Here is a 27,475-nt window from a genome sequence, read left to right as displayed (position 1 = left end):
ATGCAAGCCATGGTTTGCATATCTTCCCAACTTTGTGTTCAGTGATATCTCATTGGTAGCTTGAAAGTAGACATGTTGGGAAGATTTACACAGCGGAATTTTGTAAGTGCAACAAATCAGACCTTTCTCCCCTTCCCCCACATCACAGAACTACCAGTTGTTAAATATTAACCACACACAACTGTAAAGCATGCTTAAGAAATAGGGAGTAAGATCAGAGACAAAGAGTAGAAGATAAAGTGGAAAGAAATGAGGTCAATATTAAATCCTCAGGAATGGTGTGTAACCATCAATATCTCAAAAAAAAACTTAGTTTTTATAAATAAGGGTGAGAATCACTGGGTAAGATTTAGAGGGCCTTGTAAGCTATGGTAAGAGGTTAGTTATTAGATTATGATCAAAGGGGGCAGGGAATCCCCTCTGAGAAGATGGCAGAGTAGGAAGATTCAGAATTAAAAGATTAAAGTCACCACACATTTAGAGTGAGTCTCCTCAATGTGGTACATTTCTATTCAAGATTGCCTTTAAAACGAATGCATACAACTTGAGGACTGGTTGCCATCCTTTCAAGATATATAGGAGAAAATTGAATTCACAGACTTCATAAATTTAGGTGTCACTTGAAGTGACTGTGACTGTCATTTCTCATAAGCATTTTTAAAGTTTTTTTTTTTTTTTTGAGCACACGTCTCCAAGTCATAAGGTAAGATAGTGGAAAAATAAGATTCTATTTATAAATAAGCTATTCAACCAACTTTCTACAACCTTCCAGTAAGTACAGGAGATAAGTTTCCTCCCACTTCCTAAAAAGGTACAGTATTTTGACAACTCATACCAACTTTAAGACTTTGTCAAAATTGGAAAATACCTAAGACAATGGACTGTTTCACAACTAAGAGAAAGAGCAAGTAGCTTAAAGGGTTAACATGTTAGACTTCAGTTGAAAACTACCTGAGGCAGATGTAGGCAAACAGTGTCTTCAATTCACACAACCTTTTTTATTTTTACTCCTTTCTCCTTTTGCTCTGTTCCTTTTGCAATAATATCAGTTTAACCCTATTCAATCTATAGTAAAAGAGCCCTCAAAATTGTAAAGTGCTATGGTTTCCCCACACAATTGTACCAGCAATAAAACTGGCTACTCATATCAAAGTCTAATCCATTGCACCAGATCTACCTATGCCAGAAGACAGTTTCCAACACATTTATAATTTGTAATCTAGTATGAGACTTAAAATACCCACTTTCCCAAAAGAACGTTCATAGTAAATACAGAGTTCCTTTCAGTTCAAATATCTATGTATGAAAAACAATTTTCTATTCTGCATGACACCATTTCACACAACTGGTTGTAAAACACTGTGTACTTTGTAGTCCTAATAAATTGCTCTGTAATTAATAACCAAGAACATTTGAGTAGCACTTAACTGTGTTCAGTTACTATTATTACCATTATGCATATCAGGAAAAATTAAGATTCAGACAAGTAAAGGTCAAGTTTTGTCTGATGAAACAGGACTCAACCTCTGTTCCTGTGCTTTCACATCTTCTGATTTCTCTGTAATACTGATGATGCTTCATACCAACGCACCAGAGATCAAATATGAAAAATCAAAACCATGGAAATACACTGGAGAACTGGAGGATGAAAACAAAATATAAGAATTACATATATTTGCTTTAAGTCCAGCCTCCCTATTGCGATATGAACCATTAGTGAACTGCAGAAACCTAGAATAATTCTTGTAAAAACTGGTTTAAATACGGATTCAAGCCCAAACCTAAAACGCCACAATTACCAAATAGCCCTGCGGTACTTTTCCTTCAAAATACATAAAATTTGTGGTCGATCGTTTTTTTTTTTTTCTCTCACTTGACTGCACCTAAAATCGACCTGTGACTGCCTTTTTCACCTCTTTATCCCCAGCACCTGGTAGAGTCTAGCTGGTAGTTTCTTATAACGGAATGGATTCAAAAGAAAACAAGTGAGCTGCATCAGGGCATGTTCTGGAAACTTCTGCTTTCTCGAGGTCTGGACACTTTTCCAAAGGCAAGCTAGCATGCTGGCCTTTCCCCTGCTTGTTCGCAGCTGTGTGGCGGCCTGCAAGTCACTTGGCAGGTCTGTACGGCAATTTCCTCCTCAGTAAAGTGGGAAGGACCAGAGGACCTACCCTCTGACGTCCGCACTGCAAGGAAGGTTGGCCCTCCCGCCGGCGAAGGCTCTGAGTTTGCCGCGGGGACTCTCCGGTCTGCTGGCAGACAGGATGGCAGTGGTACTCCTCTCTGATCTTCACTCATTAATTCATTCGCTCTTTCACAGTCATTTCCCGAGGCCTTCACCTGCGCTCTCTCTTCCTCACAGCAGACGCCCAGACAGCAGTTCTCAAATGCAGACATCCAATGACATCTTATTAACTGTTAACTTAGTCCTTTCTAGGACTCCTGGTTTCTCCAGAAATCGTTGGCGGAAGGTAACCTTCGCAGGGAATGCCGCTCATTGAGCTCGAGAAGCCTGGCATTGAGTCGGCGCGCGGAGAGACGCGCCAGTTAAGCCAGACGGGGCAACCTGCAGGCCTGGGACCTCACTGCGCAGGTGCGGGAGCGGCACCTAGGCGCCCTCAGAAGCAGGGAAAATCCATCCACAGGCAGGATCCGGCAGGCGTCAGGTGGGTGGGGCTCGCGGCTGGGCTGGGCTTCCCACAGCGACCTCGCGGAGAAGAACCTTGCCCCCGACCCTGACCCAGGAAGCGGGCCTCTCTCCACGCTACTGGCACACGGAGCGGAGTCCCGACAGCTCGCGCCCACAAGCGTCAGCCCACCCAGAAGGAAGGCCCTGGCCCTCTCTGTCCGAGGCTGGTCGGGCTGTACCTCATGATACACCTGGCTCTGCTTTTTCGTGTAGACGTAGGGGAGCTCGGCCAAGACGGCCAGCAAGTAGATGTTGCTGATAAATGGTAGCCCCGACTGCCATCCTGGCGAACCCCCAGCACAAAGAATAACACAAAGAGTGCTGCCAAGGACCTCCGCGAAAGCCTCAGCCTGTGAGGTTCCCACCTGTCCCTGGCCTGAAGCTGTGCAGTCCCGCAGTATCCCGTTGGCCCGCAGAACTGGAGGTCCCGGCCCACCTCCGTGACATTGGCTCGCTGAGGCTAGGGCCCTCGGGCCCAGTTTCTCCCCACGTTTCCGAGCTCAGAGTCGGCTGTGCAGAGGGCGAGTGGTTCTCAGGGTCTGGGCGTGGCTCTAAGCAAGCCACAGCTGGTTGGGCACTGATGGTGGTGGTGGTGGTTTAGTCGCTGAATCGTGTCCGGCTCTTGCGATCCCATGGACTGTAGCCCGCCAGGCTCCTCTGCCCATGGGATTTTCCAGGCAAGAATACTGGAGTGGATTGCCATTTTCTTCTCCAGGGGATCTTCCCGACCCAGGAATCGAACCTGGGTCTCCTGCATTGCAGGCAGATTCTTTACCGACTGAGCTATGAGGGAAGCCCTGGGCACTGATCCTGGAGGCCTTATCCAGGGTGTTGACACTTGAACCTGGAACATATGACAGCACCGCCTCCCTCACTGGGCCAGGCGCATCTTGCGTCCCTGGCGGTCAGCGGTTTCTGTGGGTATCCTTTTAGGAACCAGGTCTGCTTATTTCAGACTGGAAGAGTGGGGTGGCGATTATCAGTACTGTGGTCTTTAGCTCAGCGGGATAATCTTTAGACTCTCCATTAAAGAATTGACCCATCAGTGTAAAAAGAAAACAATCATATTATTTTACCTCCTTTGCTTGTCTGATTTTTCCTCCTTATGGTATGAGGCATTTTTGTTTGTGATGCTTCAACAGTTGTGATGATTGTGAGATATTTATGTGATTAACTGAGGCTACCTATCTTTTCACTGTCTGATCTTCTAGGAAAATGGAAAAAAAAATAGTCATTGCTAAACTTAGTCCTCAATGTCTAACCAAAGATCAGTGGAGGTGGCCCAGGATGAATATTGGCATTGTGGGTGGAGCACAGTGATTTGGAGGCACCAGGAGTGGAATGATAACACCTACTGGATGTCTGAGGTCAGCCCTGTCAGCCTTCCACGATGTCATCCCGCTGGTGTTGTCTGGCTGGCCGCAGATGTTACACAGTATGGTACTTGGTTCAGGAGTGGCCCCCTTCCATCATTTATTTTCAAAAAGGATTAATTTCCATTCCAAAAATATTCTCACATAAAGTTTTACAGGTTTCTAAAGTTTAGAAGCAATTCTCCTTTGTCATCTCCCCACTGCCTACCTAAGCAGAGGAGAACTGAAGCCTTGAGGGCAGCCTCAGTCACTAAAGGCACTGATGAGAGGCTTCATCCCCACCCCCACTGCCCCTTAGGGAAGCTGTGTGTGGGAGGTCTTCAGGACTCACTGAAAGTCTCTCAGAACACAGATCTTTCCCTGTCATCATTTTCATCATTTATTGTGTTCTCTCAGCAAAGAGAAATCACTCTTTTTGTCTGCCCTCCCTACATTTGCTCCTAGAGTGATAGAAAACAACCAATATTGTGTTTGTGGATTTTTTCAGGTTGGAGAGGTTCTGGTAGAACAGGAAATGGAAGAGTTCATTGTTTCATGGCAGAGATCCTGTCTTCAGTATGCTGGGCAGAATGTGAAAACCCTGTACATGGCTCTGGCATTTTTGTGTGCAGACAGGTAAAGGTTTCAACAGGATTGCTGTGTTTCAGCAAAAGCCTCTCTCCCTCTTAGGCTTTTGGAGTCTCCCTCCAGGATTCATTCTGAGGGTTTCCTGTTAATTCTTGGATGACTGCTCCCCTGGCCTAGGCCCTGGGTGCCCTCCCAACAGCCTCCCTCCCCCAGCGCACAATGAGGAGAAAGGCACAATTTCATTAGTGCACTCAGCTGATGTTTCATCAGAATGGAAGGGAGTGAGAGTCAAGGAGTGCCTAGTCCAGCCATATTGGAGCCTGAGGCAAAAGAAGAAAAATCAACAATACTGATGTTGGGTCATTAAAAATTTGATATTTTGTTCATCATGGACTTTTGCATTAATTTTGATTTTCAAGTGTTACATTAAAATACCTTGATTACTGATCTTTTTGACACCCACTTAAATTTTGCTCATAAGGTGAATGCCTTACATGCCTTACCTTATTCCTGACCCTGAGATGTAGGGTAGCCAAATGATCTGATTACAAAGTGATACATAGGAAGTTGGTTTGTTCATTTGATTTTTCATGCATTCCTAGGAGCCAACACCAAGGTGACTGGCAGAGCACTGGAGCCCCTGGGTGAGATTTAAGAAGCTTCATGAAGCTCTCCTTGACCACTAAAAAAGGTACCCCCTCCTTTGCCTGAAATTGAATCTTTGCCAATTAATTTATAAGTTAAACATTCTCTAAAACAAGTTGAATCGGAAAATGCAAACCGTGATGGCAGAAGCATAAAGTGTTACAAAGTTCTTAAAACTGCACATATAATGTGAATATGTTTTTTCCAACATTTTCTTAGAGGCAGGACAGAATGGAAGGCATGGTGATTCTGATTTGTTGGAGTTTTTAGCATGGTCATGTTGATGGTGGTAGGTGTGGAGATTTAATAAAGGAATACAGAAAGAAAAAAAGAGATTTTCAGTGAGACACTTCTTTGCCTTCCCAAAGGCTGTAGAGACGTCACACTTTATCCAGGTATCATTCATATTGTTTTCTGGGGATGCTCAGCCAGTCATCCTCGGCCACTGCCTTTCCTCCAGCACTCTACTGGACCATCTTCTAATCTTGACATCTTCTGTTTCATTCCTTGTATTTAAAGAGATTACAAGTCTAAAGTGGATAGACAAACACTTAGTGACCATCTTGTTGAAGACCCTCTTCCAAGCATGGTATCTGAGACTAAGTGGAAATGTAATGTTCAAGGTCACACAAGACAACACCAGTAGAACCAGAAACATGCTCTGGACGTGGCGCATGTTTCTTCAGTCATTCATCACAGAATTATTGAGCACCTCCTAGGTTAGATGTTGGAGATGTAATGGCGAGCAAAACAAGTCATGGTCCTCACTTTCCTGGGATTGATAGTCTGTTGCAGGGGGGTGAGTACATCAATCAAATAATCACAAATATATCATTACAAGCAGTTAAGTTTTATGATGTAAAGAAACAGTTCTATAAGCCTGTATAACAGGAAATGTGGTAAGTGTTGGATCAGAAATTGCTGTCTGTGTCATAGAACCAGTTTATACCCAAGGACTTATTACCTCTATGATGTTCACAACAAGTTTTACTGATACATTTATCAAGTTATTGGTCTTATATGGGACATTGTGTTCCAAGTAGAAAGGAAAAGGAAAGTGAATAAAACAAAATTCATTCTTTAAATTCTTAAGAATACACTCAGAAATAAGGTCTTACCAACTATCTGGGCATCCCTTGGCCCAGTCAAATTGACACAGGAGATTAACCATGACATTGCATTATTGCGGGATCACTAAGTAAAATTTGCATTTGGGTACCTTGCTACCTGAATTTGTCAGCTCCCCAAATACAGGTGTCGTTGTTCTCTCTGATAATATCCTATATACCTCAAGCTGGCAACCACTTCATTTTCTTTCTACTTTCTCTCACAGTAGGTCCTTTGATAGAAAGCTTTTGGCTCTCTACTTCAAAAATTATAATCTCTGTACAATTTGAAACAGTTTAGTTAATTAGAGATCTTCAAATCCTGCCAACATAGAGGAAGGGCCAGGCTTAAAAAAACAGTGTCTTGCTTGCACATGGATCGATCCAAAAGTTGTATTTTAACCTAAGTTCCTAAATACAGTTTTTCAGTAAATATTTTCCCAGGAGAAATGAACACTTTGAAAAAAAGGCATTTTAACAGCATGATAATTGTGATTTATAATGAGAAATATATATTTGGCATTTGGCCTTTGTCCTCTTTCCAGCGCAGAACCAGTAAAACCCTAGGAATTTCCTAAGCAAAGAGAATGATAAAGATGTCTTTTGTTATATTAATGTAACTTCGGTGTGATCGCAAAGATGCCAGCTGGTTGCCAGGAGCCGGCCACAGAATTAGAGGTTGGAACTTTCAGTCCCACTCCCTGACCTTCTGGCAGGGAAGAGGGGCTAGATTTGAATTTAATCACCAGTGGCCAATGATTTAATCTATCATGTCTATATAACAAGCCCTCCATAAAAATCCAAAAAATATGGAGTTCAGAGAGCTTCCATGTTGTCAAATATGTAGGAATACAGGGAGAGTGACATGACTGGAGGAGCGTGGAAGTTTCGTACCCTTTCCCATATACCTTGCCCCATGCATCTCTTCTGGCTGTTTTGAAGTTATGTACTTCAGTCAGTTCAGTTCAGTTCAGTCACTCAGTCGTGTCTGACTCTTTGCGACCCCAGGGACTACAGCACGCCAGGCCTCCCTGTCTATCACCAACTCCCGGAATTTACCCAAACTCACGTCCATTGAGTCAGTGATGCCATCCAACCATCTCATCCTCCGTCGTCCTCTTCTCCTCCTGCCCTTAATCTTTCCCATCATCAAGGTCTTTTCAAATGTCAGCTCTTCGCATCAGGTGGCCAAAGTATTGAAGTTTCAGCTTCAACATCAGTCCTTCCAGTGAACACCCAGGACTGATCTCTTTTAGGATGGACTGGTTGGATCTCCTTGCAGTCCAAGGGACTCTCAAGAGTCTTCTCCAACACCACAGTTCAAAAGCATCAATTCTTCGGTGCTCAGCTTTCTTTACAGTCCAACTCTCACATCCATACGTGACTACCAGAAAAACCATAGCCTTGACTAGACAGACCTTTGTTGGCAAAGAAATGTCTTTGTTTTTTAATATGCTGTCTAGGTTGGTCATAACTTTCCTTCCAAGGAGTAAGTGTCTTTTAATTTCATGGCTGCAGTCACCATCTGCAGTGATTTTGGAGCCCAAAAAAATAAAGTCTGACACTGTTTCCACTATTTCCCCATCTATTTCCCATGAAGTGATGGAACCAGATGCCATGATCTTAGTTTTCTGAATGTTGAGCTTTGCCAACTTTTTCACTCTCCTCTTTAACTTTCATCAAGAGGCTCTTTAGTTCTTCTTCACTTTCTGCCATATGGGTGGTGTCATCTGTATATCTGAGGTTATTGATATTTCTCCCAGCAATCTTTATTCCAACTTGTGCTTCTTCCAGCCCAGTGTTTCTCACGATGTACCCTGCTTTTAAGTTAAATAAACAGGGTGACAATATACAGCCTTGATGTACTCCTTTTCCTATTTGGAACCAGTCTGTTGTTCCATGTCTAGTTCTAACTGTTGCTTCCTGATCTGCATACAGATTTCTCAGGAGGCAGGTCAGGTGGTCTGGTATTCCCATCTCCTTCAGAATTTTCCACAGTTTCTTGTGATCCACACAGTCAAAGGCTTTGGAATAGTCAATAAAGCAGAAATAGATGTTTTTCTGGAAGTCTCTTGCTTTTTTGATGATCCATCGGATGTTGGCAATTTGATCTCTGGTTCCTCTGCCTTTTCTAAAACCAGCTTGAACATCTGGAAGTTCACGGTTCACATATTGCTGAAGCCTGGCTTGGAGAATTTTGAGCATTACTTTACTAGCGTGTGAGATGAGTGCAATTGTGTGGTAGTTTGAGCACTCTTTGGCATTGCCTTTCTCAGGGATTGGAATGAAAACTGACCTTTTCCAGTTCTGTGGCCACTGCTGAGTTTTCCAAATTTGCTGGAAATGTCCTTAATTCTAGTAAATAAAATGTTTTTCTAAGTTTTGTGAGCCACTCTATCAATCAAACTCTAGGAGAAGGTCATGGGAACCTTTGATCCATAAGAAGCAAAGATGACAACCTGGACTTGTGATTGGTGTCTGAACAGTGTGTGGAAGGGCACCATCTTGTGAGACTGATCACTTAATCTATAGGATCTGATGCTATCTCTAGGTAGATAATACCAGAATCGAGTTGAATTGTAGGACATCCAGCTAGTGTTGAAGAACTGCTTGATGGGGTGGTAACCCCCTCCCCCGCTCCCCCAACTGAAGTTGATGATCAAAATCAGAGACTTCTTTATTTTTTAATTAATTTTTTATTAGAGTATAGATGATTTACAATGTTGTATTAGCTTCTGCTGTACAGCACAGTGAACCAGTTATATATACATGCATACATATATATATATATATATATATCTCCACTCTTTTTTAGATTCTATTCCCATATAGGGAATTTGCCATCTAAATCTTGCCATCAGGACTGAAGCTTGCATTGCTCCAGGTCACTGGTGTATATGTGGCTGATAACTCCCAGATGAGTCTCAGAAGAGAATGGCTCTCAGCCAAAGAGGGTTGCCATGTTCAAGATCTGGATCCTTCCTTGGGAATAATTCTCGTTGAATGTATGGTTGAGGACAGAACTAGCTATATAATTTGCAGGTCCCAATGAAAATGAACATGTGGGACCCCTTATTTAAAAATTAAGAAGGTTACATAAAAAATTAAAAATAATTTTTAAAAATTTTTTAAAATTAAGAAAGTAACAAATGACTGTGACAATTGATAATTAAACTAAAACATGGGGCTCTTCTGAGTGTGGGGTGTCTGTGTGATTGCATGGGTCATATGCCATCTAAACTGCACTGGTCCAGTGAGGTGGAAAGACCCAGGCTGCTTGTTTAGAGGAAGTACAAGTCTGAAGTCCTGACCCAGCTTTGCAGCTCCCTGGGGGATCAGCCTTCATTGTCGTTTTCAACTTTCCTCTCTGCCCAAAACCCTTTTTACACTCCCTGACAGCTGTTGATCTAGAAGTACACCCTTGTACACTTTCTGCATGAAAATATCCAACTCAGCTTCCCCAGGGAACCCCAAATAGTATATTATTGTTAAAGGAGACAAAAATAAATGGAAATGAAACCCAGGGAAAAAATATAATTGTGTAAAAAATTTTTTCCCCCTTCTGAATTTTAGTAACATGTTTATATGACATTTAAAACCAAACAATTTTAAATTAAAAAAATGATACTTCCTGTTACATACCCCTAATAATTGAAAGCAGGGATTTAAGCAGATATTTTGTTCACCAGTGTTCATAGCAGCATTATTCACAAAAGCCAAAAAGTGGAAACAACCCAAGTGTCCATCAACAGATGAACAGATAAATGAAATGTGTATGTGCACACAGTGGAATATGATTCACTTTTTAAAAGAAATGAAATTCTGTCACAAGCTACAATATTGACAAATTTTGAGGACATTGTGCTAAATGAAATGTCATACACAAAATGACAAATATTTTATGATTCTGCCGATATGCTGTATGTATCCAGAATAGGCAAATTTATAAAGACAGAAAGTATAATAGAGGTTATCAAGAGCTGGAGGGAGGAAGGAAAGGGGAGTTATTATTTAATGGACACAGAATTTCCATTTTGGATGACAAATTTTGGAAATGGATAGTGGTGATGGTTACTTAACATTGTGAATAAACTACATACCACTGAATTGTACAATTAAAAATGGTTAAAATAGTAATTTAAAAGAAAGTTCTATTCCTGTTTAGGATTTAGAAAGCAACAAGAGTGTCACTCCAACTCTGACAATGAGAAAAAGCTGGTTAATTTCTAAATCATAATTTTTAAAATGTATTTTTTAATTGAAGTATAATTGCTTTACAGTGTTTTGTTAGTTTCTGCTGTACAACAACATGAATCAGATATGTATGTGTGTGTGTATATATATATATATATATATATATACACACACACATGTGTCACCACTTTCTTGAGCCTCGCTCCTAACCCTCCCAAATCATAATTTTTTGAACCCACTGAAGAGCTGGAGTCACAAGGCAAGCCAGGTGTACTGAATTAAAACTGACAAACACCTCCAAAAACAAATGGATCACATGAACTGTTTCAACTTGGACGAAGAAGTGGTACTTGCAAAAGCTGGTAAGCAGAACTGGATCAGGTTGAGCAAGTAAGACATTCTTCTCTAGTGCCAAATTTAACACAGTGACAAAAACTGAGAAAGCAACATATATATTGGTTAATGAAGTATTTTAAAAAACAAAAATTATTATAAAAATCTGTGATGAACAAAGTATCAGCATTTTAAATGAAGGCATGATGGGACCTGATCTTAGTTTTCTGAACGTTGAGCTTTAAGCCAACTTTTTCACTCTCCTCCTTCACCTTCATCAAGAGGCTCTTTAGTTCTTCTTCACTTTCTGCCATAAGGGTGGTGTCATCCGCATATCTGAGGTTATTGATATTTCTCCCGGCAATCTTGATTCCAGCTTGTGTTTCTTCCAGCCCAGCGTTTCTCATGATGTACTCTGCATATAAGTTAAATAAGCAGGGTGACAATATACAGCCTTGACGTACTCCTTTTCCTATTTGGAACCAGTCTGTTGTTCCATGTCCAGTTCTGACTGTTGCTTCCTGACCTGCATACAGGTTTCTCAAGAGACAGGTCAGATGGTCTGGTATTCCCATCTCTTTCAGAATTTTCCACAGTTTCTTGTGATCCACACAGTCAAAGGCTTTGGCATAGTCAATAAAGCAGAAATAGATGTTTTTCTGGAACTCTCTTGCTTTTTCGATGATCCAGTGGATATTGGCAATTTGATCTCTGGTTCCTCTGCCTTTTCTAAAACCAGCTTGAACATCTGGAAGTTCACGGTTCACGTATTGCTGAAGCCTGGCTTGGAGAATTTTGAGCATCACTTTACTAGCATGTGAGATGAGTGCAATTGTGCGGTAGTTTGAGCATTCTTTGGCATTGCCTTTCTTTGGGATTGGAACGAAGACTGACCTCTTCCAGTCCTGTGGCCACTGCTGAGTTTTCCAAATTTGCTGGCATATCGAGTGCAGCACTTTCACAGCATCACCTTTGAGGATTTGAAATAGCTCAACTGGAATTCCATCACCTCCACTAGCTTTGTTCATAGTGATGCTTTCTAAGGCCCACTTGACTTCACATTCCAAGATGTCTGGCTCTAGGTGAGTGATCACACCATCGTGATTATCTGTGTCGTGAAGATCTTTTTTGTACAGTTCTTCTGTGTATTCTTACTACCTCTTCTTAATATCTTCTGCTTCTGTTAGGTCCATACCATTTCTGTCCTTTATCAAGCCTATCTTTGCATGAAATGTTCCCTTGGTATCTCTAATTTTCTTGAAGAGGTCTCTAGTCTTTCCCAATCTGTTGTTTTCCTCTATTTGTTTGCACTGATTGCTGAGGAAGGCTTTCTTATCTCTCCTTGCTATTCTTTGGAACTCTGCATTCAGATGAGAATATCTTTCCTTTTCTCCTTTGCTTTTCGCTTCTCTTCTCTTCCCAGCTATCTGTAAGGCCTCCTCAGACAGCCATTTTGCTTTTTTGCATTTCTTTTCCATGGGGATTTTCTTGATCCCTGTCTCCTGTACAATGTCACGAACCTCTGTCCATAGTTCATCAGGCATTCTGTCTATCAGGTCTAGTCCCTTAAATCTATTTTTCTCTTCCACTGTATACTCATAAGGGATTTGATCTAGGTCATACCTGAATGGTCTAGTGGTTTTCCCTACTTTCTTCAATTTAAGTCTGAATTTGGCAATAAGCAGTTCATGATCTGAGCCACAGTCTGCTCCCGGTCTTGTTTTTGCTGACTGTATAGAGCTTCTCCATCTTTGGCTGCAAAGAATATAATCAATCTGATTTCGGTGTTGACCATCTGGTGATGTCCACGTGTAGAGTCTTCTCTTGTGTTGTTGGAATAGGGTGTTTGCTATTACCAGTGCGTTCTCGTGGCAAAACTCTATTAGCCTTTGCCCTGCTTCATTCTGTACTCCCATCACTCCATGGGAAATAGATGGGGAAACAGTGGAAACAGTGTCAGACTTTACTTTTTTGGGCTCCAGAATCACTGCTGATGGTGACTGCAGCCATGAAATTAAAAGACGCTTATTCCTTGGAAGGAAGGTTATGGCCAACCTAGATAGCATGTTTAAAAGCAGAGACATTACTTTGCCAACAAAAGTCCGTCTAGTCAAGACTATGGTTTTTCCAGTGGTCATGTATGGATGTGAGAGTTGGACGGTGAAGAAAGCTGAGCGCTGCAGAATTGATGCTTTTGAACTGTGGTGTTGGAGAAGACTCTTGAGAGTTTCTTGGACTGCAAGGAGATCCAATCAATCCATCCTAAAAGAGATCAATCCTGGGTGTTCATTGGAAGGTCTGATGTTGAAGCTGAAGCTCCAATACTTTGGCCACCTCATGCGAAGTGTTGACTCATTGGAAAAGACCCTAATGCTGGGTAGATTGGGGGCGGGAGGAGAAGGGGACGACAGAGGATGAGATGGTTGGATGGCATCACCGACTTGATGAACATGGGTTTGGGTAGACTCCGGGAGTTGGTGATGGACAGAGAGGCCTGGCGTGCTGCAATTCATGGGGTCACAGAGAGTCGGACACGACTGAGCGACTGAACTGAACTGAACTGAACTGATGATGGGACCTGGCACTTACATGAACCTGCCTTGCTCACCTCACCCTATTCCTTGCCCTGTCAAATCTCGTCTTTATTCAAAATTTAGATGTTTTATCATAGATTTTTTTCACATCAGTTTTTATTTTTATATACATTATATTAAAATATTTGCCTTGGGTCCTGACATTTTTTGCACCCCTTTTAGTTTTGCAACAGCGGCAAGTGCCTCATTTGCCTCACCCTATTCCTGGCTTCTAGGACATCTCTATCTGGAAATTGATTTTGTTCACCAAATAAAATTAGGCAAATCAATGCCCCAGTAGTTTGCTTTCCCAACTAAACAGAGATCAAACAGAAAATGCAGATGTGCTCAGGATTTTCCCTTGGTTGAGGATTGTATGAGATGGTGACAACACAGCGTTTCTGTTTTTTGGTTTCAATTTTTTTAGTGTGATAAAGTACACATAACAAAATTTATCATCTTAACCATATTACCTTTAAATGTACCATCTTACATTTTTAAGTATATAGTTCAGTGGTACCACTCAGTCGTGTCTGACTCTTTGTGACCTCATGGACTGTAGCCTGCCAGGCTCCCCTGTCTATGGAATTCTCCAGGCAAGAATACTGAGGTGGGTAGCCATCCCTTCTCTAGGGGATCTTCCTGACCCAGGGATTGAACCCAGATCTCCTCCATTGTAGACAGATTCTTTACTGAGTGAGCCATCAGGGAAACCCAAATATATTCATAATTTTGCACAAACATTAGTCTTTTCATCTTGTAAAATTGAAACTCTGTGCCTGTTAAACTGTAACTACATTTTTACCAGACTCGGGCAACCACTGTTCTACTTTCTGTCTCTGTTTTTGACTATTCTAAGAATTGCATATAAAGGAAATCATATTTGATTTGGAGGGACTGACTTATTTCACTTGACATAATGTCCTCAAGGTTCAGTTTTATCCATGCTGTAGCATATATCAGAATTTCCTTCCTTTTTAAAGGCTGAATAATATTCCATTGTATGTTTATACCGCATTTTGCTCACTCATTCATCCATTGGACACTTGGCTTATTTCCATGTTTTAGCTACTGTGAATAATGAACATGGGTGTACAAAAATTTCTATAAGTTGTTGTCTTCAATTTGGATATATACACAGTAGTAGAATTGCTGGATCATATAGTAATTCTATTTTAATTTTTGAGGAAACACCTTACTGTTTTCCAGTGGTTGTGTCATTTTATGTTCCTGCCAATAATGCATAAGATTTCCAGTTTCTCTAAATGCTCACCAACACTGTTATTTTAAAAAAACATTTTATATAGTAGCTATCCTAATGGGAGTGATGTGATCTCTTACTGTACTTTTGATTTGCCTTTCCCTACAATTAGCGATGTTGAACATCTTTTAATGTGCTTATTGGCCACTTGTGTATCTTTGAAGAAATGTTTATTCAAGGCCCTTGTACATTTTAAAATCAGGTTATTTTTGTGTTGTTCAGTTTTAGGTAATCTCTTTATATTCTGGATGTTAATCATTTATCAGATATATGATTTGCAAGTACTCTCTCCCATTTGGTGGGTTGCCTTTTTACTTTGTTAGTATTGTCTTTTAATGTGCAAAATTGAAAAAACTTTTCATCCAGTCCAATTTGTCTATTTTTTCCTTTGTTGTTTGGGCCTTTGATGTCATATTCCAGAAGTCATTGCCATGAAGATTTTGCCCTATGTTTTCTTCTAAGAGTTTTATAGCTTTTTGTGTGCTTAGTTGCTCAGTCGTGTTTGACTGTTTATGACCCTATGGACTGTAGCCCGCCAGGCCCCTCTGTCCATGGGGATTCTCCAGGCAAGGATACTGGAGTGGGTTGCCATGCCCTCCTCCAAGGGATCTTCCCAACCCAGGGATCAAGCCCAGGTCTTCCACATTGCAGGCAAATTCTCTACTGTCTGAGCCGCTAGGAAAGCCCAAGAATACTGGAGTGGGTAGCCTATCCCTTCTCCAGGGGGTCTTCCTGACCCAGGAATTGAACCAGGGTCCCCTGCATTGCAGGCAGATTCTTTACCAGCTGAGCTATAGTTTTAGGTCTTAAAATTTGATCTTTGATTTTTTTAAAAAATTTTTGTACATGGTGTTAGGTAAGGGTCCAGCTTCATTCTTTTGCATGTGGATTTTCAGTTTCCCCAATGCCATTGATAAAAAGACAGCCCTTCACCCATTGAATGTCTTTGCACCTTTGTCAAAAAATATCTGACCATAAGTGTGAGGGATTATTTCTGAGTTTTCTTTTCAGTTGGTCTATATGTCTGTGTTTATAATGGTACCACTTTTTTTTTTAATTACTGTAGCTTTGTGGTGAGTTTTCAAATCAGGAAATATGAATCCTCCAGTTTTGTTCTTCTTTCTCAAGAATGTTTTGGCTCTTCAGGGTCCTTTGAGGTGCCATGTGCATTTTAGAATGGATTTTTCATTTCTGCAAAAAACATACTTAGAGTTTTGGTAGAGATTGCATTGAATCTGTAGATTGGTTATGTTACTGAATTGGTCACTAGCATGGACTAAGACCCCTTGCTTCAGGTGGGGAGATTCTTTTTCTCCTAAGATTCCCACAGTTAATCACAAAACTAATGTTGAGATTGTAACAGCACAAGCTTTATTCAGTGGTCAAAGAATGAAAAAGTGGGAATCAAGTTCTCAACCCTGTTCCAGTGGAAACACCATATATATACACCTTGATGCTCCATAATTATAGGAGGGTCAAGGTAAAAGGGAGGGATTCGAAAACAGTGGGAAGAATATTCATGACTTATCCAGGGGTGTGATTTGGACCCAGAATATAACACTTCTTTCAGACCTTGTATTGGCGTTTCAGGTTGTTGTCATGGCAATTGTCAACTGTCTGGACATTGGTGGGTGTGTCATTTAGCATGCTAATGTATTACAATAAGTGCATAATAAGGCTCGGGTCTACTGGAGGTCGCATCTTCCACCATCTTGGGCCTAGTTTGTTCCTACTGGTTTTGTTTTTCTCTTTGCAGCTTAGATAAGAGCAACTGGTTTGCATTTGAGGGAAGAGCAGGGGTATGATTCTGGGACAACAGCCTTGGTAACAGTTAGCTGGCCTTGACATCTTAACACTATTAAGTCTTCTAATATGTGAACATGGAATGTGTTTCTATTTCTTTATATCTTTTGCAGTTTTTTTCAGCAGTGTTTTGTGTTTCCATTGTGCAAGTCTTTCACCTCCTTAGTTAATTTGTAAATATTTTATTCTTATTGATTCTCTTATAGATAGAACTTTTTTATTGCAATTACCTTTTCAGATTGTTAGTGTGTAGAAATGCAACTGGTTTTTGTGTGCAGACTTTATAGCCTGCTACTCTGTTGAACTTATTTACTAGCTCCAACATGTTTTCTTTTAATCTTTAGAGTGTTCTATATATACAATCATATCATCTGTGAACAGATGTAATTTTACTTCCTCGTTTCCAATTTCAGTGTCTTTTCTTTTTCTTGCCTAATTGCTCTGATTAGAATTTCTAGTACATTGTTGAATAAATGTGGTGAAAGCAGGCATCCTTGCCTGGTTCTTGACTTAGAGGAAAAGCTTTCAGTCTTTCATCATTGAGTATTATTGGGCTGTACCCCAAGGGCCTGCAAGCCTTACACTTGCCCAGCCTCAAGACTGAAGAAAGAGCCTGGAGTCAGCGACAGAGACATTGCTGGTTTAATGGATAGGGGTAATCTTACACATCTGAATCAAGTCCTGGAGTGACACCCCACTGTGTGTGCCCAGAAGGCAGGCAGGATGCGGCAGTAGTCTTTGCTCCCTAGGGTTAAGAGGGAGGTTTTCAGTTATAGGGGGAATTGATGTCAGCATTACCAGGGAAAGCAGCAGAGGGGCATACCCCTTTAGTAAACTATCATAGTGGAGATAGTTCTGATCTGAAGATTGTTGTTGTTGTGAAAGTCGCTCAGTCGTGTCCGACTCTTTGTAACCCCATGGACTGTACAGTCCATGGAATTCTCCAGGCCAGAATACTGAGTGGGTAGCCTTTCCCTTCTCCAGGGGAACTTCTCAACCCAGGAATCAAACCAGGGTCTCTTGCATTGCGGGTGGATTCTTTACCAACTGAGCTATTAGAATAGTCATTTAGCTGGGCCATGGGCAAGTATGTAGGCATTTCTAATTGGACTCTATGATTAAGAGGGGAAAGTCAGGTGACTAGGTGAGTCAAAGACTGGTCCAGTAGGAGATGTACAGAGAGAGAACAGGCAAAGTGATGCCCTGATCCTACAGGTATGTTTGCTGTCAGTTTTTCATATGTGGTTTTTATTATGTTGAGGTATTTTCTGTCTATTCCTAATTTACTGTTTTCATCATGAAAGTACATTGAATTTCATTTAATGCTTTTTCTACATTAGTTGAGAAGATCATGAGGAGTTTCTATCCTTTGCTCTGTTAATGTGGTGTATTACACTGATCAGTTTTTGTATGCTGAACTATTATTGCATTCTGGTAATAAATCCATTTTGTTATGGTGTGTAATCCATTTAATATGCTGAATTCAGTTTCCTGAAATTTAACTAAGGATTTTTGCATTAATGTTCATAAAGAATATTGGTCTGTAGGTTTTTGTTGTTGTTGTTTTAGTGTCTTTTCCTGATTTTGCTATCAGGGTAATGCTGGACTCATAAAATGAGTATGAAGTGTTCCTTCCTCTTCAGTTTGGTGGAAATGTTTGATAACAAATGATATTAGTTCTTTAAATATTTGGTAGAAGTCACCAGGATCAGGGATTTTCTTAGTTGGGAAATATTTGCTTATTGGTTAGTCTTCTTTGTTACAGATTTATTCACATATTCTATTTATTTATGACTTAGTTTTGGTAGAATGATGCTATCATCATGGCAGAATAACAGTTTTCTACCATCTTTCCTCCAAAGAACACTGATTTAGACAATCACCCATGGGTGAGAAGGCTGTTGTGGACATCCAAGAGTCCATTGGATGAGTTTGTGCATACCATTTGGGGAAAAAAAACTGAGCTTGCATGCACTGAAGAAGATTAGAGTAACATTTTCATTTATATCATTCTTCTCCCAAGGCAGCATGGTTCAGCATAGAGATAACTTCTTGGTCTATGATTTCTCCCTTGGGGGAAAGTGAGAGTGTTTAATTATGTGCTTGGATTCCCCAGGTTTGTGGGATGCTGCCAGAGAGACTCACTTCTTTCTCATCCATCCAGAGTACTGTGGCAGTCAGGCAATTTGGGGGTGGGGAGCAGGTGGGAGAGCAGCTAATAGGGTTAATTAGTAGCATGAATGCATATGAAAATACACATCACACTGATAAAAGTATCAGTTAAATTCAGAATATCCGAATACTATAACATGATGTCTTAATCACTTAGCTCCAGTATAAAAACTAAAGGACAAAAGTATAAAAAATAACAATATTTATAATAATTTATTAGTCAGTATAAAAACAGGTAAATTGTGACATCAAGAACAAAAAATATGAGGGGAGGGAAGTAAAAGATGATAAAGTAAATGTATATATCAGCACCCACAAACTAAAGGCTACCCAGTGGCCCAGGCACATCACAAATCAAACCTAACTCAGCCTGCACTTAACGGGAAAAACTTGTCAAGGATACCTAAATGCAATCACAATCCTCCAGCTTATCCTTACTAGTATACCTTCAGTTCAGTTCAGTTCAGTCATTCAGTTGTGTCCGACTCTTTGCGACCCTATGGACTGCAGCATGCCAGGCCTCCCTGTCCATCACCAACTCCCGGAGTTTATTCAAACTCATGTCCATTGAGTCAGTGATGCCATCCAACCATCTCATCCACTGTCATCCCTTTCTCCTCCTGCCTTCAATCTTTCCCAACATTAGGGTCTTTTCAAATGAGTCAGCTCTTCATATCAGATGGCCAAATATTGGAGGTTCAGCTTCAACATCAGTCATTCCAATGAACATTCAGGACTGATTTCCTTTAGGATTGACTGGTTGGATCTCCTTGCAGGCCAAGGGACTCTCAAGAGTCTTCTCCAACACCACAGTTCAAAAGCATCAATTCTTCGGTGCTCAGCTTTCTTTACTGTCCAACTCTCACATCCATACATGACTACTGGAAAAACCATAGCCTTGACTAGGTGGACCTTTGTTGACAAAGTAATGTCTCTGCTTTTTAATATGCTATCTAGGTTGGTCATAACCTTCCTTCCAAGGAGTAAGCGTCTTTTAATTTCATGGCTGCAGTCACCATCAGCAGGGATTTCAGTTCAGTTCAGTTCAGTCGCTCAGTCGTGTCTGACTCTTTGTGACCCCATGAATTGCAGCACTCCAGGTCTCACTGTTCATCACCAACTCCCGGAGCTTACCCAAACCCATGTCCATCAAGTCAGTGATGCCATCCAACCATCTCATCCTCTGTCGTCCCCTTCTCCTCATGCCCCCAATCCTACCCAGCATTAGGGTCTTTTCCAATGAGTCAACTCTTCGCATGAGGTGGCCAAAGTATTGGAGTTTCAGCTTCAACATCAGTCCTTCCAATGAACACCCAGGATTGGTCTCCTTTAGGATGGATTGATTGGATCTCCTTGCAGTCCAAGGGACTCTCAAGAGTCTTCTCCAACACCACAGTTCAAAAGCATCAATTCTGTGGCGCTCAGCTTTCTTCACTGTCCAACTCTCACATCCACACATGACCACTGCAAAAACCATAGCCTTGACTACATGGACTTTTGTTGGCAAAGTAATGTCTCTGCTTTTAAATATGCTATCTAGGTTGGCCATAACCTTCCTTCCAAGGAGTAAGCGTCTTTTAATTTCATGGCTGCAATCACCATCTGCAGTGATTTTGGAGCCCCAAAAAATAAAGTCTGACACTGTTTCCACTGTTTCCCCATCTATTTCCCATGAAGTGATGGGACCAGATGCCATGATCTTAGTTTTCTGAACGTTGAGCTTTAAGCCAACGTTTTCACTCTCCTCTTTCACTTTCATCAAGAGGCTCTTTAGTTCTTCTTCACTTTCTGCCATAAGGGTGGTGTCATCTGCATATCTGAGGTTACTGATATTTCTCCCAGCAATTTTGATTCCAGCTTGTGCTTCATCCAGTCCAGCGTTTCTCATGATGTACTCTGCTTTTAAGTTAAATAAGCAGGGTGACAATATACAGCCTTGATGTACTCCTTTTCCTATTTGGAACCAGTCTGTTTTTCCATGTCCAGTTCTAACTGTTGCTTCCTGACCTGCATACAGATTTCTCAGGAGACAGGTCAGATGGTCTGGTATTCCCATCTCTTTCAGAATTTTCCACAGTTTATTGTGATCCACACAAAGGCTTTGGCATAGTCAATAAAGGAGAAATAGATGTTTTTCTGGAACTCTCTTGCTTTTTCGATGATCCATCGGATGTTGGCAATTTGATCTCTGGTTCCTCAGCCTTTTCTAAAACCAGCTTGAACATCTGGAAGTTCACGGTTCACATATTGCTGAAGCCTGGCTTGGAGAATTTTAAGCATTACTTAGCTAGCGTGTGAGATGAGTGCAATTGTGAGGTAGTTTGAGCATTCTTTGGCATTGCCTTTCTTTGGGATTGGAATGAAAACTGACCTTTTCCAGTTCTGTGGCCACTGCTGAGTTTTCCAAATTTGCTGGCATATTGAGTGCAGTACTTTCACAGCATCATCTTTTAGGCTTTGAAATAGCTCAACTGGAATTCCATCACCTCCACTAGCTTTGTTCGTAGTGATGCTTCCTAAGGCCCACTTGACTTCACATTCCAAGATGTCTGGCTCTAGGTGAGTGATCTTACCATTGTGACTATCTGGATCATGAAGATCTTTTTTCTTCTGTGTATTCTTGCCACCTCTTCTTAATATCTTCTGCTTCTGTTAGGCCATTCAGTGATGACCTAACTTGAGTCCCTTATACAGTAGAAGTGACAAATAGGTTCAAGGGGTTAGATCTGATAGAGTGCCTGAAAAACTGTGGACAGAGGTTCATGACATTGTATAGGAGGCAGTGATCAAAACCATCCCCGAGAAAAAGAAATGCAAAAAGGCAAAATAGTTGTCTGAGGAGGCCTTACAAATAGCTGCAAAAAGTAGAGAAACGAACGGCAAAGGAGAAAAGGAAAGATATATCCATCTGAGAATAGCAAGGAGAGATAAGAAAGCCTTCTTAAGTGAACAGTAAAAATAAGAGAAAACAATAGATTGAGAAAGACTAGAGATCTCTTCAAGAAAATGAGAGATACCAAGGGAACATTTCATGCATGGATGGACACAGTAAATGACAGAAACGGTATGGACCTAATAGAAAGAGAAGATCTTTAGAAGAGGTGGCAGGAATATACAGGAAAAAAAGCGAAGTCACTCAGTCATGTCTGACTCTTTGAGACCCCATAGACTGTAGTCTGCCAGGCTCCTCTGTCCATGAGATTTCCCAGGCAAGAATACTGGGTTGCCATTTCCTTCTCCAGGGGATCTTCCCAACCCAGCGATCGAACTCTGTTTTCCTGCATTTCAGGCAGACTCTTTACCATCTGAATCACCAGGGAATACACAGAAGAACTATACAAAAAAAGTCTTAATGACCTGGATAACCATGATGGTATGATCACTCACCTAGAATCAGACATCCTGGAGTGCAAAGTCAGGTGCACCTTAGGAAGCATTACTATGAACAAAGCTAGTAGAGGTGATGGAATTCCAGCTGAACTATTGAAAATCCTGAAAGATGATGCTGTGAAAGTGCTGCACTCAATATGCCATCAAATTTGGAAAACTCACCAGTGGCCACAGGACTGGAAAAGGTCAGTTTTCATTCCAATCCCAAAGAAGGGCAATGCCAAAAAATGTTTGAACTACACAGTTACAGTCATTTAACATGCTAGCAAAGTAATACTCAAAATCTTCATGCTAGGCTTCAACAGTATGTGAACTGAGAACTTCCAGATGTACAAGCCAGATTTTAAAAAGGCAGAGGAACCAGAGATCAAATTGCCAACATCCATTGGATCATAGAAAAAGCGAGAGAATTCCAGAAAAACATCTATTTCTGCTTCATTGACTACACAAAAGCCTTTTACTGTGTGGACCAAAACAAACTGTAGAAAATTCTTAAAGAGATAGGAATACCAGACCACCTGACCTGCCTCATGAGAAACCTGTATACAGGCCAAGAAACAGCAGTTAGAACCAAACATGGAACAACAGACTGGTTCAAAATTGGGAAAGGAGAACATTAAGGCTGTATATTGTCACTCTGCTTATTTAACTTATATGCAGAGTACGTCATGTGAAATACCATATTGGATGATGCTCAAGATGTAATTAAGATTGCTGGGAGAAATATCGACAACCTCAGATATGCAGATGACACCACTCTTATGGCAGAAATTGAAGAGGGCTAAAGAGCCTCTTGATGAAGGTGAAAGAGGAGAGTAAAAAGGCTGGCTTAAAACTCAACATTCAAAAAATGAAGATCATGGCATACAGTCCCATCACTTCATGGCAAATACATGGGGAAACAATGGAAACAGTGACAAACTTTATTTTCTTGGGCTACAAAATCACTGCAGATGGTGACTGCAGCCATGAAATTAAAAGACACTTGCTCCTTGGAAGAAAAGCTATGACCAACCTAGACAGCATACTAAAAAGCAGAGACATTACTTTGCCAACAAAGGTCCATCTAGTCAAAGCTATGGTTTTTCCAGTGGTCATGTATGGATGTGAGAGTTGGGCCATCAAAAAAGATGAGCACCAAAGAACTGATGCTTTCGAACTGCGGTGCTGGAGAAGGCTCTGGATAGTCTCTTGTACTGCAAGGAGGTCAAATACAGTCAATCCTAAAAGAAATAAACCCTGAATATTCATTGGAAGGACTGATTCTGAAGCTGAAGCTCCAATACTTTGGCCATCTGATATGAAGAGCTGACTCATTGGAAAAGACCCTGAATCTGGGAAAGATTGAAGGCAGAAGGAGGAGGGAGTGACAGAGGATGAGATGGTTGGATAGCATCACTGACTCAATGGACATAAGTTTGAACAAACTCAGGGAGATGGTGAAGGACAGGGGAGGCTTGCATGCTGCAGTCCATGGGGTTGCAAAGAGTTGGACACACCTGAGAGACTGAACAACAACAACCATCCCCATTAAACTTCAACTGCAGAGGAAAGAGACCTGGAGCGGGGGAGTGCATTTATTTTGCTGAGGGGTGGGGGTGGTCTAAAAGGCCCTGATCTGTGGCGGTCATTGATCTGTCCAGGTCTCAGACCTTAAAGGAATGTTTAGAGGTAGGGGTAACCCAGGATGACATGACCCAGGATTTGGCAGATGTTCCCTTGGTCCAGCTCAAGTGGAAGAAGAGCTCTGCTAAAGTGCAAATAAACATTTTGAAAGAGAATGTTGCAAAGCCTGTTTTTTGGTCCTTTTCCAAGTAAGACTGGGATTTTTAGATTTTCCTATAGAGGTTTATTTGATGCTTGTCCTTGGGGTGTGACCTCTGAGAGACTCCCTGTGTACCTCAGAGTGGGACTGGGAGTAACCCCCACATTCACTGAGGTCCTTCTGGACTTTGTCAGTTGTCCCTTCCTGGCACCAAAGGGATTGACTGTGAGGGACAGGAAGAGCAGGGAAGAATCCGGGGAGTGTGTGCCCCACAGTCAGGAATGAGGAATCTCACTGGGTTCTGGGTTTTCTATGACATTCTTTGGGGAGGGCTCCCAGCAAAGATTGACATGATAATTTCCTCTAATGGCTCCTGTGATCTTCTGTCTTGATGATTATGTTTAGAAACACTTAATTGGTTAAGTGGTGCAACCCAGAACCTTAAATTCTTTTTTTGAAGTTCCCTTGAGATAGACTGTTCTCCCCTGAATTCTGCTAATCTCAAAAACTCACAGTCCTGTCTCTTTTTCATCCTGTAAATCAATGTCACTGCCCAGAAGAGAACCCACAAAACTGCCTTTGCGTGGCCCTGGCTACCTGCTGGCCAGTCTCTGAGCAATTAGGGTGGGGAGGTTAGAGCAACTTTGTGCCCACCAACATGGGCTCCGGGGTCTTCAGAGGTCTTTAGACACCTCAGGAAGAAGTGACATGTCTCATGGTCATGAAGAAGAGACAGGTTAAATCAGGGTAAAGGCCGGCACTTTGAGCCCACTAGATGTGGGGCCATATTATGTGTGTTGTAGAGAGACGAGTTGGGCCAGCCTGATTTTCTTCTGTGATTCTGAATTTATCCATCGAAGACATTTCAATGAAGTTAATCTAAAACATAGGTCATTTAAAAAAATAATTGCAGTCATTCAAGGTGTGAGACATGATCCAATCCTTGATTACATGTTCATGATTTTCTTTTAGGTTGTGGTGAAACTGAACTTGCTACTTCTTTTGATTTATAAGGGAAGCATTGTAAATTAGAAAACTTTTGTGGGAAATACACGTTACACTCTTTTTGACATTGAAAAGTTTCTTTTTGCTCTAAAACAGTATGCAAAATAAGCTCATTCCAGTTCTTCTGTAAAAAAACTTTTTAGTATAAACTTTTATTTTTTTAAATAAAATTAACTTTTAAAATAAACTTTTTATTTTGGAATAATTTTAGATTCACTTCAAAGTTACAAAGATAGTACAGAGAGTTCCTGTGTACTTTTCTCCCCTTTTTGCCTTACATGTTTTTCATCTTACATAACCAGGTTACATTAGTTAAAACTAAGATATTAGATTGGTATGTTACTATTAACTAAATTCTAGATATTTTTCAAATTTCACCAGTTTTTTTTTGCTAGTGTCCTTTTTCTGTTGCAAGATATAATCCATGATGCTACACTAAATTTCCTTAGTCTCCTCTGGTCTATGACAGTTTCTTTCTTTTTAAATATTTTTTTTATTAAATTGCAAATTATTTGCTTCAGTTTTGATTGGCTTTTAAATCCATATATTATTTTTTAACAAATTTTTATTGGAGTATAGTTGATTTACAATGTTGTGGACCATTTCTTATTCTTTTTTTTTTTTGACTTTTGTGTTTATTTTGTCTTTTTTTAGAGACTTTGAGAATTTTGAAGAGTTCTTGTCAACATTTGGTAGAACGCCCCTCAATTTGGATTTGTCTAATGCTTTCCTCAGGTTTCTATCAGAGCTTTAGGATTTGGGGAAGAATATCATAGAAGTGAAATGCCCTTCTCATCAAATTTTGTCAGCCTATGCTGTATTAACCCTATCAACATGAGCTATCACTAGTATGTTAATCTTAATCACTTCATCCAAGCAGTATCTGCCAGGTCTCTTCCTTGTAAAATTACTGCTGTTCCCTTTCCCTTTCTTTGGAAGTCCATCCCACACAACAGTAGGGATATTAAGCTCCATCTCCTAGAGAGGGTGGTTGTTGAGCAGAATACTGTGTATAGGTGACAAATCTCAGGCCAGGACCCCAACTAATTGAAGAATAGCAAAGATCATCACAATGCCAACCTCCAGAAATAAAAGTCCAAACACTTCTGCCCACCGCAACTGTGTAACAGAGTCACTGAGGAAAATACAACACGGCCAAGCACTGGACAGGACAACACTTTACTCATATAGAGAAGAGACCAAACAAGATCAGCTCCAATAATATTCCTTGATCCCTCATGGCTAGTCAGTGCCCCTAGCCAACTTGGGGCAAGCGACCCCTCTGCTGCCACAGAAGGGTTCCCCCACCTCTCCTATCGAGTCTGGAGTACTGAAAACTAGAGGTGTTGGCTATCAATACACATGCTTAAGCAGAAAAAAGAAACACTCATTGAGCCGGAGACTGGGAGAAATATTCTCATACAAGGTAATAAGCCTGGCACAGCTATGTGGGCTCTTTACCATTACTAAGTAAGTGTTTCAGGCCCAAGACCCAGTCTTAGTGGCCCAGTGGGGGTGGGTGGATTACATGCATGAGACTGCTTTTTCCAACATTAGTATTTAGATATATTGTTTGTAATTCTTCTGTAAAAAATATTTGTCTCTTTGCTTTATATATTTATTGAATCATTTATATCAGTATGAAGTCATTTACTTTATAATATTGTATCACTTACATTGTAGCTCAAATTGTTCCAACTTTGGCCATTGTGAGCTCTTCCTGGCATGCCTCTGTTTTTGAGTATTTCCTTGCTATCTGGCATGACAATATACGCCAGGTTTATGTTGCTTATTTTCCCTGTCCCAGCCCTAGAATCAGTCCTTTCTGGAAGGAGTGTTGGTTTTTGTTATTGAGTAATGGTATATACTCATCATAATGTGTTTTTCATTTATTTTGCTGATGCACTGAATTACATTGAATTTTGAATGTAAAGCCAATCTTATGTTCCTGCAATAAAACCATCTGATCATGATTATTATTTTTTCCATATTGATGGTTTTGATTTTGACTTTTTATTTGTTTGCTTAGAATTACTGTGGCTACATTCATGAGATATAGTTGTCTGTATTTTACTTTCCTGTGATGTCGTTATATATTTTGGTGAAATTATACCTGATTCATTAAGTAAGTTGGGAAATGTTCATTTTTTTCCTCTGATATAATTGTTGTTAGATTGATCATGTTTCTTCCTTCTTGGACTAAGAGGGGTTTAAATATATGTTTAAGTTTTTAATGTTTTTAAAGATTTATTTATTTTATTTTTTGGCTGTGGTGGGTCTTTGTTGCTGTACGCAGGCTTTCTCTAGTTGCTGTGATCAGGACATACTCTTCGTGTGGTGTACAGGCTTCTGATTGCAGTGGCTTCTCTTGTTGCAGAGCATGGGCTCTAGGGCACTTGGCAGGCTTCAGTAGTTGCAGCATGTGGGCTCAGTAGTTGTGGCTCATGGGCTTGGTTGCCTCTCAGCATGTGATATCTTCTCACACCAGGGAGAAAACCTGTGTCCCTTACATTCCAAGGCAGATTTCTAACCACTGGACCACCAGGGAAGCCCTATGTTCAAGTTTTAGTGTTTGTTTGCTTTTTTAAAAATCAGATAT

At 40.8% G+C, this 27,475-nt stretch overlaps 2 protein-coding genes across 13 annotated transcripts in view; one reads left to right on the top strand and one right to left on the bottom strand.

Annotated features, from left to right (window-relative positions):
• Positions 1-2,520, bottom strand: part of LOC145527318 (calcitonin receptor-stimulating peptide 2-like) — a 141,003-nt gene extending 138,483 nt beyond the window's left edge. For all 10 annotated transcript variants that reach the window (XM_081545065.1, XM_081545063.1, XM_081545064.1 and 7 more), the window contains exon 1: positions 2,172-2,520. The gene's annotated coding sequence lies outside the window, so the exon portion shown is untranslated. The remainder of the gene's footprint in view (positions 1-2,171) is intronic.
• Positions 2,521-2,576: 56 nt separating this feature from the next.
• Positions 2,577-27,475, top strand: part of LOC145527319 (calcitonin gene-related peptide 2) — a 178,971-nt gene continuing 154,072 nt past the window's right edge. Inside the window, exons 1-4 of one of the 3 annotated variants that reach the window (XR_014069661.1) lie at positions 2,732-3,366; positions 4,550-4,677; positions 5,232-7,378; positions 13,396-13,795. The gene's annotated coding sequence lies outside the window, so the exon portion shown is untranslated. Of the gene's footprint in view, positions 2,667-2,731; positions 3,367-4,549; positions 4,678-5,231; positions 7,952-13,395; positions 13,796-27,475 lie in introns of those variants that run through there. The other 2 variants (XM_081545072.1, XR_014069662.1) reach the window with 2 other exon arrangements.

The sequence above is a fragment of the Giraffa tippelskirchi genome, chromosome 11 (assembly GCF_054371585.1).
Source record: "Giraffa tippelskirchi isolate mGirTip1 chromosome 11, T2T-mGirTip1v1.2.pri, whole genome shotgun sequence".
NCBI classification, from domain to species: Eukaryota; Metazoa; Chordata; class Mammalia; order Artiodactyla; family Giraffidae; genus Giraffa; species Giraffa tippelskirchi.
This window is presented reverse-complemented; position numbering and strand designations above follow the sequence as displayed.